This window comes from Ipomoea nil, unplaced genomic scaffold, assembly GCF_001879475.1.
Source record: "Ipomoea nil cultivar Tokyo-kokei standard unplaced genomic scaffold, Asagao_1.1 scaffold1509, whole genome shotgun sequence".
In the NCBI taxonomy this organism is placed as follows: domain Eukaryota; kingdom Viridiplantae; phylum Streptophyta; class Magnoliopsida; order Solanales; family Convolvulaceae; genus Ipomoea; species Ipomoea nil.
Genome location: NW_017617937.1, coordinates 2,474,434 through 2,488,573, shown reverse-complemented (window position 1 = coordinate 2,488,573; position 14,140 = coordinate 2,474,434).

Sequence of the window (14,140 nt, the reverse complement as noted above, 5' to 3'; positions counted from 1 at the left end):
ATTTGGAAGTGTACATTTATTTGAAATTATAAGATTTGTTGTTTAATGTATATTAGTGTTGCAATTGATTACTTAAAAATCATATAGGAAAAGTTTACATAAAAAATAGAAGGGAAAGCATAGCTAATTGATATTATTTTAAGTAACAAAAAATACTATAATTAAATGAAGAAAATCTCTATGTTTAATTACCATAGTAAGATTAAAATGTAAAATATAGGTTGGTAATATTAACGTAATATGTGCATCTTTAATTTTCTTTAATAATTGTTGGTAGGGAATATCCCGACCGACATAGCTTCACCACGACCGAGAAGTCTTTGTCTCTTTCTCTTTGTCTTTACAGGTAACAGGTCGGGCTCCTTGAGAAAAACCCGGTCGGGGGCCGACCGGGAGTTGCCCGAGCGACGGTGTCGACTGCCGAGCGGTAGCCCTTTGGCGAGAGAGCTGACGAAAGACACGTGGCGATTCTCTACGACGACAGACAGGGCGCCCGGGAGGGCGACACGTGGTGGCTACGTGGAGGACATGCCGAACGGCTGGAATCCTGTCCCCGACTTAGCGGCTATAAATACCCACAATAGCTACAGTGTAAGGGACTTTTGGACGATCGATAGGTTGTTGTTAGAGAATCCCGACCGCACTCAGTCGGTACTCAGAGCAACCAAGTAGATTGTACTCAGGGCCTTTACCTTGATCAATAAAGACTTTACTTGCTTTATTTGGTCTTGTGTTGTTTATATTGCTTACGTAGAATTAGCAGTATCATTTTGGCGCCGTCCGTGGGGACCCGTGCAAGAAACCAACGTCTTGACGAGCACCCGGTCTCTATACCAACATGTATCCGTGGGCACACAACAACTTTGCCGACGACCAGGCGGATGCGGCGAGCTCCTCCGACCACTATGCTACCCAAGAGCAGGGTCAGACGATGGACCTCAACCTCAACCTCTCGCCACCGCATCCGTCAAATGCATACCCGGCCGCCCAGCAGCCGGTGAATTACATACAACCGGGATACCCAACACCCGGTCTGCCATACCAGCAGCAGCCGATGATGTATCCCGCCTAGTATCCATACCCGGTCCCACCTCCACCGTATGGGTATTGGTCAGGCCAACCGATGTGCTACACTCCCCCGGTTGGTTATCCGCCATATACGCCAGCTTATACAGCTCCAGCCGCCGCCCCTCCAGTACAACCGACCGCACAAGTAGAGCCGCAGCGTCAGTCCGCATCCCGGGCTCGACGCTCGGCTCATTCGCGGTTGGGGTCGGGGGGTGCTGATGCGATGGAGGCACCAGCTCAGGCCGTTCAAGCGGAGGACCCTGAAGAAGTTGCCCGAGTGGTAGCTTTTGATCGTCTTCGACCGGAGATGCGTCAGCGTTTGGGACCCCAAGACCCGAACCGCGGGCAAGAAGACGTACAAATGCAGGAAGCTAGCCAGGAGGCTTCGTCCGGGTATAGCGGGTCGAGATCTCACCGACGGCGACGCGCTCGGGATACAGCCCAAGCCGCTCAAGCCGCCGAGCTCAACGAAACCCGAGGATTACTTTATAACCTCCAGGCGGAAGTTGCGCAGCTCAGGAATGCGTACCCTGCGACACCCCCGGTCAACCAATCGACCCTGCACCAGACGCCTTTCACAGCAGCGGTAATGGCCCAGCCTTACCCACTCGACTTAAAGGTCTCTGGGGAGAAGAGTTATGACGGGCGGGCAGATCCTGAGGCCCACGTGAATGATTTTTTCAGCAACATGATGCTGAAGGGCGTTTCGGACGCCGTGATGTGCAGAGCCTTTTATTCAACCCTCACCGGTCGAGCGGCAGAGTGGTTCCGTACCCTGCCACCGGGGTCGATCGACAAATTTGAGACCCTGGCGGTCAAATTTGTGAGAAAGTTCATCACTTCCAAGGTGGTGAGGAAGTCCTACATGTATCTCGAGAAGGCCAAGCAATTAGAAGGGGAAAGCTTGACCGATTTCCTCATCAAATGGAAAGCGGCGGTCGGGGAGGTCGAGCCTATGGATGATGCGACCGCCACCCACATGCTTCACATATCTCTCCGGGCGGGACATTTGTATCAGGACTTCATCCTACACCCCCCGACCAGCTACGAGGAGGCCCTTCGGAGGGTCACAGACTATGCCAACGCCGGCGAGGCGAATGCCGTAAAGCGCTTGCAGGAGGTCGGTTCTTCGTCCCGTAAACCGGCCGGCCGGGCGGAACATAGGTCGGGAGATGACAATCCCCGATCCCGCACCAGGCCTGGCGAGTTTACGGCCTTGAACCGATCCGCAGCGGAGGCCATGCAGTACGCCCAGTCCTGCAATCTCATCAAACTCCCCCATCCCGATCGAGACGGCCCTGACAAGAGTAAGCACTGTGCTTACCATCGATGTGCCGGGCATGACACCGAGGAGTGTACCCACTTACGCCAATTGTTGGAAGATCTGCTCAACCTGGGAAAATTGGACAAGTGTGTGGGGAAGAGAGAGGACAACAAGAAGAATGCCGATCGGAGGGATCACAGGCGTTCTCATCACCGCTCCGATCGGTCAGGTCAGGACCGAAGAGACGACCGAAGGGACGATCGTCATGATGACCGACGGGACCCTGACCCTCCGTCTGGTAGCCGCCCGTCCGGAAAGCCTACCATCCACGTCATTTTTGGTGGGCTGGAAGATGCTTCCCGACCGCGGACTAATTGCCCGGTCGCAATAGTGGATTCCCGGGGGACCGGGAAGAGGCAGAAGATGGAACCCATAACCTTCACCCTTGAGGACCAACCTACCAGCAGTGACCACGGCATGGAGGCGCTCGTGGTCACGATTGACGTTAAGGGGACAGACGTCCAGAGGGTTATGGTTGACACGGGCAGCAGTGTGAACGTCCTATACTTGGACGTGTTTGAGAAGCTTGGCCTCGACAGGAAGGAGCTGACTCCGGTCGGTGTACCACTGTCAGGATTTACCGGGGCTCTTATCTACCCCGAGGGAAAAATAACGCTCCCAGTCGAGATCGGCACGCCTCCAAAGTCGATCCAAACGGAGCTGGAATTTGTTGTGGTCAACCTCCATTGCGTCCACAACATTATCTTGGGCCGACCCGCCATCATGAAGATCGGTGGGATAATCTCTATGCCCCACCTGTGCATGAAATTTCCCACCCCTAACGGGGTCGGCGTGGTCCGTGGCGATGTCCAATCCGCCCGGAAGTGTTACACCCGAGCGGTCAATAGACGTGACTCCGGTCCATCTTCCCGGGTAAACACCATAGCCAAAGAGGAGGCTAAGGATCGGAAGGAACAGCCTGAGCCTTCCGAAGAAATTGAAGAAGTTCCCCTGTCCGAGAACCGCCCGGACAGAAAGATAAAGATTGGTCGAGCCCTCACCCCCGAGATCCGAGCGGAAGTTCTGGCCGTGCTCCGGGAGTATGCTGATATCTTCGCATGGGGGCCTGAAGATATGCCCGGGATTGATCGTTCGGTCATCTGTCATAAGCTAGCCGTCGATCCCGCAGCAAAGCCGGTCGTGCAGAAGACACGACACCTTTCCTCCGATCGCCGCGAGTTTGTTAGGGAAGAAGTCAAAAAGATGGCGGCGATCGAGCACATCCGTCCGGTGGTCTATCCTGAGTGGGTGGCGAATATTGTTCTTGTTCCTAAGCCCCCAGCATGGAGGATGTGCATCGACTTCACGGACCTCAACAAGGCCTGTCCGCTCGACCCGTATCCTCTACCGAGCATTCACCAAATGGTCGACGAGACGGCCGGGGCCGAGTTAATGAGCTTCATGGATGCTTTCAAGGGGTACCATCAGATCATGATGCACCATGAAGACGAGAGCAAGACAGCCTTCGTGACCCCAGATGGGCTGTATTGTTACCGAGTGATGCCGTTCGGTCTCCGGAACGCAGGAGCGACCTACCAGAGGATGGTCAACATGCTCTTTGCCGATCTATTAGGCCGAACGATGGAAGCATACATCGACGATATGCTGGTCAAGAGTCGGGACTGATCCGACCACACTCGGGACCTTCGGGAGTGCTTCCAGATCATGAGGAAGTACCAGTAGCGGCTGAACCCGACCAAGTGCACATTCGCGGTTCAGACCGGCAAGTTCCTCGGCTATATGATGACTAAGAGAGGAATCGAGCCTAACCCGGCCAAAGTGAAAGCGATTCTGGACATGCAGCCACCTTCCACCGTTCGGGAAGTCCAGCAATTGACCGGTCGGTTGGCAGCCCTCAGCCGGTTCCTCTCCAAGCTAGCCGAGCGCGCTTTACCTTTCTTTAAGGTATTGCGAAAGGTTAATGGATTCGTCTGGGACGAAGAATGCCGAGCGGCTTTTGATGAGCTGAAGGAATATCTCATGTCACCGATCGTGCTCTCAAAGCCTGAGCTCGGAGAAGAGCTAGACGTGTACCTCGCCGTGTCCGATCGCGCAGTAAGCGCAGTGTTGTGCTGAACCGATCCGGAAGGGGTCCAGCGACCGGTGTACTATGTAAGCCACGCGCTACACGGTCCCGAGCTCCGGTACTCCCGGCTAGAGAAGGTCGTCTATGCCTTATACATTGCTGCAAAGAAGTTGGCTCCCTACTTCCAAGGTCGAGCAATTCGCGTGTTGACCGATCAGCCGATCGGGCCAGTCCTCCGAACCGCTTCATCATCAGGTCGCCTAGTCAAATGGGCGTTAATGCTGACCCAGTACGCGATCGAATACCGACCAAGACCGGCTATTAAAGGTCAAGCTCTTGCGGACTTCTTGGTTGAGTGCACCGCCCGGGATACCCGGCCTCCTGAGGTTGCGGATCCCGAGGCTGAGTGGTGGTCGCTGGCTACAGATGGGTCAAGTAGCAAGAAAGGGGCAGGAGGAGGAGTGGTGGTCACGAGCCCGGAAGGATTCAAGGTCTATTTTGCTCTCATGTACCAGTTCCACCCGACCAACAACGAAGTCGAGTACGAAGCGTTCGTTAACGGCTTACAGTGCGCTCGGGACTTGGGGGCTGAGTACATCCGAGCTCAGACAGATTCCGCGCTCGTGGTCGGGCAAGTTCTCGGGGATTATGAAATCAATGGAGAGCGTCTGCAGCTTTACCGAGATCTTGCCATGGAGAAGCTTGCTCAGTTCCGGGGGTATACCGTCCGACACATACCCCGATTGGATAATGCCGACGCAGATATCTTGTCTAAATTGGCTCAAGACGCCCCGGAACACATGTCGAAGATAGCTCGGATCTTGGTGATCCCGAGACACAGTATCCATCGCCTACCGGTTAATCCAATCCAACCGGTGGAAGACAACTGGATCACCGATCTGAAGGAGTACCTCGAGCATGGTCACCTCCCAGACGATCCACAGCGTGCCCGGAAGGCCAAGCTTAGAGCCCCGCGGTTCCAAGTCCTGGACGGTCGCCTATATCGGCGATCGTATGGAAGCCCCCTCATGCGTTGCTTGACCGCCTTTGAGGCCGATATAGTTATGAAGGAACTGCACTCGGGAATTTGCTCTTCACATCAAGGAGGCCGATCCCTGGCCCGTCGTATCATGCTGATCGGGTACTATTGGCCGTCCCTCCAGCTAGACTGTGAGAAGTTAGCTCGGGAATGTGAGACGTGCCAACTGTACGCCCGGATGCCTGGACGACCGGCAACCTTTTATCAACCGGTCACGACCGCAATTCCTTTCGCTAGGTGGGGAGTAGACATCTTGGGCCCCTTCCCTCAGCTCTCTGGTCGGAGAAAGTTCGTGATCGTCGCCATTGATTACTTCTCCAAGTGGATAGAAGCCGAGCCCTTAGCCACGATTACCTCACAGCAATGTGCTCGCTTCCTTTGGCGCAATGTGGTTTCCCGCTTTGGTGTGCCCGTGCATCTCATCAGCGACAACGGCCGCCAATTCGTAAGCCAATGTTTCCAGAACTTCTTGGCCACGATCGGGACGACTCACGTCCGGTCGTCAGTGGCTTACCCTCAGGGAAACGGTCAAGTAGAGAACGCGAACCGGACGATTTTGGAAGGTCTGAAAAAGAAGTTACACTCGGCTGGTCGTAGTTGGGCCGATGAGTTGCCATATGTCTTATGGACTTATCGGACGACCCCGAGGGAAGCTACTTTGGAGACCCCTTTCGCCCTGGTTTATGGAGCAGAAGCCCGACTCCCGATCGAGAGAGAACCTACAATGCCGAGGAGAATGAACATGCTATGGCGGTGGATCTCGATGGGGTCGAAGAAAAAAGAGAGCTAGCCGCTCGGCGCATGTCCGAGTACTAGAAGCGCGTTAAGAGTTCGAAAGACGTTCGAGTCAACCCTCGTTATTTCCAAGTCGGAGACTACGTTCTACGACGAAGGGAGGCCAGTCAACCTCTAGAGGGCGGAAAGCTAGCTCAGAACTGGGAAGGGCCGTATATCATCAGTGCGATCATACGGCCGGGTACATACCGACTGGAGACGACAACTGGTCGGGTAATCGAGGGAACTTGGAATTCCGAGCACCTCGTTATGTTTAGGCATTGAGCCTCTTTTTTGTAATCTTTGGACGAAGAGGGGGCTTGACCTGCGCGTAGGTCCCGGTCGTCGTTTATAATTAAATTCCTATGTTTGTAAGTATATATTTAACCGCCTGCGAGCGGGAAGGATTAATGTACATACGATCGGTGATTGCTCGACCGTTTGCATACGGCGGACTGATCGGTTATTTTCTATACCTTCAGTGCACGCAGATCAATTTATCTTCAAGCTACACCGACCGGGCGAATCTATCGACCGGTCAGATGCGCTCCACATCGGCGGACATTCGAGTCACGCCACTGATCGGGGAAGCCAGGAGCTCTCAGCATAATTTCCCGATCCGTCCAACTTCTATCGGCTGGGATAAATGAAGTATTGATAGGCCCATATCGCTCGGTATATCCTGACCGTGGGGCTTATTTTTTCGAAACATTCGTCAAGACCTGGAGACCGGGTAAACTTGGTCGGGTAGGTCAATATTAGGACGAATCTATTTCCAAGAATTTCGACAAGGCCTGGGGACCGGGTAAACCTGATCAAGTTGGCCAGTTTGATGTCGAAATCTCGGACGCACGACCGGGCTATAAAGCCATAAGGTCGCACGTCGAACGGATCGAGCCGTACAAGGCCGGGCCATAAGGCCACGAGGTCGAGCATTAAGGATCAGCATTTACACGATTAAAGATAAAAATGCGAAAAGAAAGGACGAACAGCATGAGTTAAACAAAAGAGAAATTTTATTTATCATCAGAAGGTGCCCGGTACAGAATCGGGACCGGGCTCCCGATCAGTGGTCCTTTACAAAAAAGAAGAAGAAGAAAAGAAGCCTATTCTACTTCTTCGTCTCCCGAGCTCCAGCGGCCGTCTCCTTCCCGCTCGGCGTAGCCGCAGATGTTCCACCGGGCTCAGCCGCTTTTTCTTTCGGAGCAAAGGGAGAGGGGCCAGGGTCAGCTAGGTCGGGAGGAAGGGCAGACAGTACGAGTTGGAGGTCGTCGCCTTCGAGGGCTTCCCCCAACCGTTTCTGGGCCTTTTCTAACATCTTCCTTTGGCCGGCCTTGAAGGCCCACCGACCAAAGGAGAGAATCAGGTCCTCCCCGACCTTGGTCCTCCGAGCAGCTGTGAGGAAGGCCGAGCCGATCTGGTCGTCCTTGAAAGCCGAATGCGCCAGCTCCTCCGGGCTCTCCAGGCGGGTCTTCAGCTCCTTGTTCTCGCCGATCGCCCGCTGGGCGACCTTCTCTGCAAGGGCCCGGTCTTCCTCGCTCTTCTTCAAGGCCTTTTGAGCCTTCTCGAGCTCGGCTTGGAGCTCTTTAATCTCCAGAAGGCGACGGGCGGCCGTCTTCTTGTGGTGGTCGGCCTCTTCGGCCAGCATGGCCCGGCCCTGAAGTAGTTGGGCCGCTCGGGAGATCTGCAAAGGCAAAAACAGTCGGGGTTAGCCCGGTCGAAGGCACTTGCACAAAAATGGATAGCTAAAAAGGCTTACCTCGGCCAGATCATAGCCGATCCTCTCGGCTACCTGTGTGGGGGTCATCTTCCCCAAATCCTCTTTGGCCCGCCCCGCATTGCCAATCCGGGCCAATATGGACGAAGCGTCCCTATCTCGCCCGGCCGGAGGGCTCGGGCTACGTTGTTCACGGCGGCGTTTCATGCCGCCCACCTCCTTCACGCCCTGCTCGGGCCCCTTCTCTTTTCCCCGGGCGACTTCCACCCGGGTGATCAGGACGTCGGAGGGCTCGACGATGAAGCCCTCGCCCGTCGTCACGGTCGAGGTACTTAATGGTCGGGCCGAGGGGATCTCCTTCTCCCCGGCCGGCTTCGCCTTGGCCTTCTTCTTGCCACCAAGGGAGATCTTGGTAGGCGGGGGAAGGGGGGCCTCTTCGTCACCGAAATCTGCCATAGCTGCAAACAAAGAGATCAAGTTAGTGTGATCGAGGCATAAAGTTAAGTCGGGAGGGTTAGCTCGAGTTAAAACCTTTCTTCGTTCGCCTCGATGGTTTGGCGACCGTCACGCCCATCGGCACGGGCAGATATTTCTCCTGTAACTCGTAGGTGGGGGGCGGGAGTTTAGCCGCCTCGAGACTTTCAGCCGTTCGGAAGATCGTATACTCGTGCAGCTCGCTCGAGATCCGACTGACCGTCTCCCTGAGCGCTTGCGTCTCGACCGGCACCACTTGTTTCCGAAAATGGGTGCTCCAAGCGCGGTCAACCGGGAGGATCCAGGGGTCGTATTTGAGGGAGAAAATCCTGTTCTTCCACCCCCTGTTGTTCCCGGGCAAGCCTCTGATTGCGCACATGTCGGCTCGGGACTGTAGCATCAAGAACCCGCCCCCGTAGCTGCCCGGGAGAACTTTGACCTGGTAGATGAAGTTGAACAGCTCCATCGTGCAGGCGGCTTCGTGCCGAGCGCATATCTGCGGAAAGCAGGCGATAATCCGGTGCGCATTAGGGCAGATCTGGGCCGGGACGACCCGGTAGTAGGCCAAGAAGGCGTTCAGGAGGGGGGTGAAGGGAATGGCGATCGGGGCCATCAGGGAATCGTAGTGCATCCCGATCCATTTGCCCCGATGCCGATCGATGACATTCCCTAACCTCCGGCTCGTGTCAAATTCCACCCGACCTACGAGCCTTTCAGCAATCCTAGCCGCCTCGCCCGTGGTCAGTAGGCTCATTTGTTGTTCGACATTCTCGCTGTTCAAGAATTCGAACTCCGCTGCGGCTGGTGCGGCCGGCCCGGCCGTGTCTTCCTCGGCTTGCTCGGGAGTGTTTTCCCGGTTGCTTCCTCGAGCGGCGGTTTCCGGGTGGTCCCCAACCACCCGGGTTGGCGTTTCCCTAGCGCCTTCCGTCGGAGATCCTTGTCTCCCCGACGTGGTTCCTTCTTCTTCTTCTTCGCCGGAGCTCCCCGATCCGCTTGAGCTAGAGCTCGATGACCCGGATGAGCTGGGCGACGCGTCTTGTGCGGCGGCCTGCTCGGGGGCTGGCGCCAGTCGGTAGATGGCTTCGGGGGAGTAGGACATGATGTCCACCTCCTCGTCGCTGAGGTGCTCGACCTCCTCGTCATAATCCGCGATGGATGCGTTCTGACTGTCAGAGTCCGTCATTTTTTCGATCTACCTAAAGGTCGGTCGGGGTTAGTAGAGGACTTAGAATGTCCGGGACAGTTAGCTGACCTAGAAGTTCTACCTAAAATGGAAGCATAAAGAAAAGAGAAGGGTTGAGAACTTACCGAATGAGGGAACTTCGCGGATGAAAGCTTGAAAGTCCTTGCTCGACTGCCTTGCAAAGCTGCTCTGCTCGGGACTCTCTGAGGGTACCGATTGAAGCGAAAGAGTGAGGAAAGTTCAAATGAGGGCCTCAAGGGCCTATTTATAGGAGGGCACTTAGGCGGGAAAGCCGTCCACTTGCGCGACACGACCAGCGCTGATTCCGAGGCAACGGTTGCAGTCGCAGAGGCCGGCAGTGGCCAACACATGGCGGAGAAGGGAATGACAGCTGGCCGGTCGGTTTAGCGGCCGGCGGTTGGGTTTCTTCATCCCGGCCCGTTTTTTCCCGGACGATCAAAAAGGCCCGGGCTGGGGGGCTCTTGGTAGGGAATATCCCGACCGACATAGCTTCACCACGACCGAGAAGCCTTTGTCTCTTTCTCTTTGTCTTTACAGGTAACAGGTCGGGCTCCTTGAGAAGAACCCGGTCGGGGGCCGACCGGGAGTTGCCCGAGCGACGGTGTCGACTGCCGAGCGGTAGCCCTTTGGCGAGAGAGCTGACGAAAGACACGTGGCGATTCTCTACGACGACAGACAGGGCGCCCGGGAGGGCGACACGTGGTGGCTACGTGGAGGACATGCCGAACGGCTGGAATCCTGTCCCCGACTTAGCGGCTATAAATACCCACAATAGCTACAGTGTAAGGGACTTTTGGACGATCGATAGGTTGTTGTTAGAGAATCCCGACCGCACTCAGTCGGTACTCAGAGCAACCAAGTAGATTGTACTCAGGGCCTTTACCTTGATCAATAAAGACTTTACTTGCTTTATTTGGTCTTGTGTTGTTTATATTGCTTACGTAGAATTAGCAGTATCAATTGTGTATGTTTATTTATTTTAATTATCTATCGTAATAAGTGTATGTTTAATTTCCTATAGGGCAAGTAAATTATTTATAATTAATTCCAATAAAAATTAGGATGTTTTATTATTGATACAACAAATTGGTTCACTGTCATTTGTATGCATATGATGTGTATGGAAATACATGAAGAAAGGAAAGAAGAACCCAAGATTGTAGATCTAAGAGGCTTTTTTATTTATTGTCTTTATTTGAATGTTGAGAGAGAGAGAGTAGTGGAAAGAAGAGAGGAGAGAGACCCTAAAATGGAGGGCTAAGATCTTTTATATAGGTTCAAGTGTGATGGGGTTAGATCTTGACTTGTGAACCGAGACACGACTTATTTGATTTTGACCCAACTACAAAATGAAAGCACGAACGTATAGATAAGTCAAAATCAGAATATATATTCCATATCAATTATGATTATTGTATGGTAATTAAAGAGTATATATTATTCTTAATTAATAGTATGCTAATTATGACGTTCGTTTAATTATGGACGTAATATGTATATGTTTAATTTATGTTAATTATGTATGTAATATGTGTACTATTAATTTCCTTAATTGATTAGATAACATCAATATTACGGCAAGTATAAAAAACAGATTAATAAAAGTATAACGTGTGGATTAATTTATTAATTACCATAATTATTATGATTTTATTCAAAAGTAACCGTTAACATCATTTTGAAAACTTAAGGTGCATGAGTTTTGTGCTTAAGGGCGTGCTCGTTTTATGTTTAAGGTGCGTGAGGGTTTGTGCTTAAGGTGCGTGTGTTGTGTACTTAAAGTGCGTCAGTTTAATGCTTAATGTGCATACAACCGTACAATCGCACAGGAAGCGGATCCCGCACCTCATCCCTTCCTCACATATATATATATATATATATATATATATATATATATATATATATATATATAAATTAACACCTTCATATAAAAAAATTAGTACAAGCTATAATTATAATTAAAACATCATTATTCATCTTAAAGTATACAAATTAAAATTTATAGACACATGGAAAGAGGGAATGTAAAATGATAAAAATCCTCATATATTCCTCATCATTCATATGGCTAAAACTTCATTTCATAAATTTATACCTAAGTTACTCAGAATTCCTCTTTTGAAAGCTACATTATAAAATAAAATTTCATATCAAATGGAAAGAGGGAAAGTAAAAAACTGAAGTTTCAAATTTGAAGAAAAAGAGTATTTATTGGTGGTTAATTGGAGATTTTCATATCAAATGGAAAGAGGGAGGGTATAAGTGAAGTTTCAAAATTGAAGAAAAATAATGTATTGGTGGTTAATTGAAGTGGCATCTATGTAATTTTGAAAAGTTGAAATATAAAAATGATTTTATTTATGAAAAAATTGTAATCATTAATCAAAAGTGTAAATAACATCCGACATATCAATAATTTGTCTGATACATCATGTGAGAAAATTTATTGTCTAAATAGATATGCTTAATGTCCTAAGGCATTGATATAAATTTTCAGACACCTACAAAAAAATCTTCAAATACATTTCATCTATGACTATGCTTGATAATAGTTGACCTAGAGTTGTTCTTTCATCTCAATGTCACTTAACATGTTTTCTAAAGTATATTAAAACCACTCTGATAAGTCTTAGGCTATTTACCATTTAAAATGTAGTAAATTAAACCATTTTAGTACAAAAATTAAAATAATTAAGAAAAGTAAATATTTAAAATAAAAACATAATAAGTCACAATCTAGCTTATATCCTTCATTTATGTTTATTTTCTCTATTAAATGATCATAATATTATATATATGATGCTATAAGAATTGTACTATGTTGTGACACATAGCATAACAAGGTCAATAAAGCATCAAAGCCCATGAGGATCATGATGTCGCATAGAAAGTTTCACTCCATTTTATCGTAAGTGTTTGCCATGTCTAGTTTTAATGCACACCAACGGGTGGGCCCCTTTCTTTTGCAGTTTAGATAGTGAACCACCTCGTATGCTATTAGGATGTTATTCTTTACATATTTCATTATCTATGGAATAACATTCATATTCACTCAAAATTCATTTTGTAAACAAAACGTACTGTTAATGTTTTATGTTTATAAGAGAGTGAAAGTCCTACACGATGAAGTCATATCTCTAAGTTGAAAGTACATCCCCATTCCTATTGCGATTTCTAGAACATTCCTATCACGCCATGGGAGTTTCAACTTTCGATCAACTCGAGTGATATTAAAGGGGATGTATTCAATCATGACTTTCATAGAGTTTTAAATACTTTAGAACTGATTGATTTTAATAAACTTTGATTGACTTTCATAGTGTTGTTCAAAACTTTTTAAAACTTTATAAGACTCTATAAAAGTCTATATAAAAAAAAATTTATCAACTTTTTATTTAAAAAAGTCTACAAAAGTCATTGAAATTCTAAATTGAATACATCCTTACAAACTTTCGATGATTTCGATTCTTATAATTTATAATTTTCTTATAAAACATGTTATAATATATCATAAAATTCTTCTTATTATATAGTTCTTCACTCACACCAACATACTCAACATTATTATTTTTTATCTATAGTATGCTGAGACTTATATATTATTAATAAGAATCAATAAAAAAATTGTTTCATTATAAATTCATAACAATATTTTTTTTGGTGTAAACCACGAGGTGGTCAGGGTCTTTCTCTGTCCGTTTAACGGTCTAGGTCCACCCGACTAATCCCCGTTCGCTTCGAGAGGCACAGGAGCTGGCCCAAAGGGAATCGTCACTTGTGGGAATCGAACCCGGGTAAATTCATAACAATATTGAACACTAAAATTTATAGTAAAAGAATTGATCAAATAAAATATTTAAAAGTATAATTACAAGTCGCATAAAATAAAAAATAATATATATATATATATATATATATATATATATATATATATATATATATATTGCTAGGCATAATACAAAGAACTATTATTTGGAATAATAGTAATTTGAGGCTGCGAACAACAAGGTGTTACTATTTGTAGTCTCAAATTGTTGTTTGAACAATAGTTTGCTATTCATAGTAACCTATTGTTAAAAAAATATTTACGAATATAAACATAAAAACAAATAAAAATAAAAAATAAACAAGCAATAATGGAGTAAAAATAATATTATTTTAAATTTTTAGAGGAAGATTGCAAAGTTTAGAAGAGCGCAAAAATTGGTAGAGTTTAGGTATGAATAAAATATAGGATAATGAAGGAAAAAAAAATAATTATATTGAATTTAGATAGGTTTATAAAGTTTCAATATGAGAAAAAATAGAGTTTGAATAGGGAGAGAAAACATTCAAAGTTGGTAGAAACAAAATTTTGAAATTTTGGGATTGATGATTGAATTTCAACTATTTATATTTGAGAAGAAAAAATTTACAAAAAGTCTTAAAATTAAAAAATTTAGAAAAGTTCATAACTTTTTGAATACCGCATGACTTTTAAAGAGTCTTTAAAAGTCTTAACTGAATACCATCTG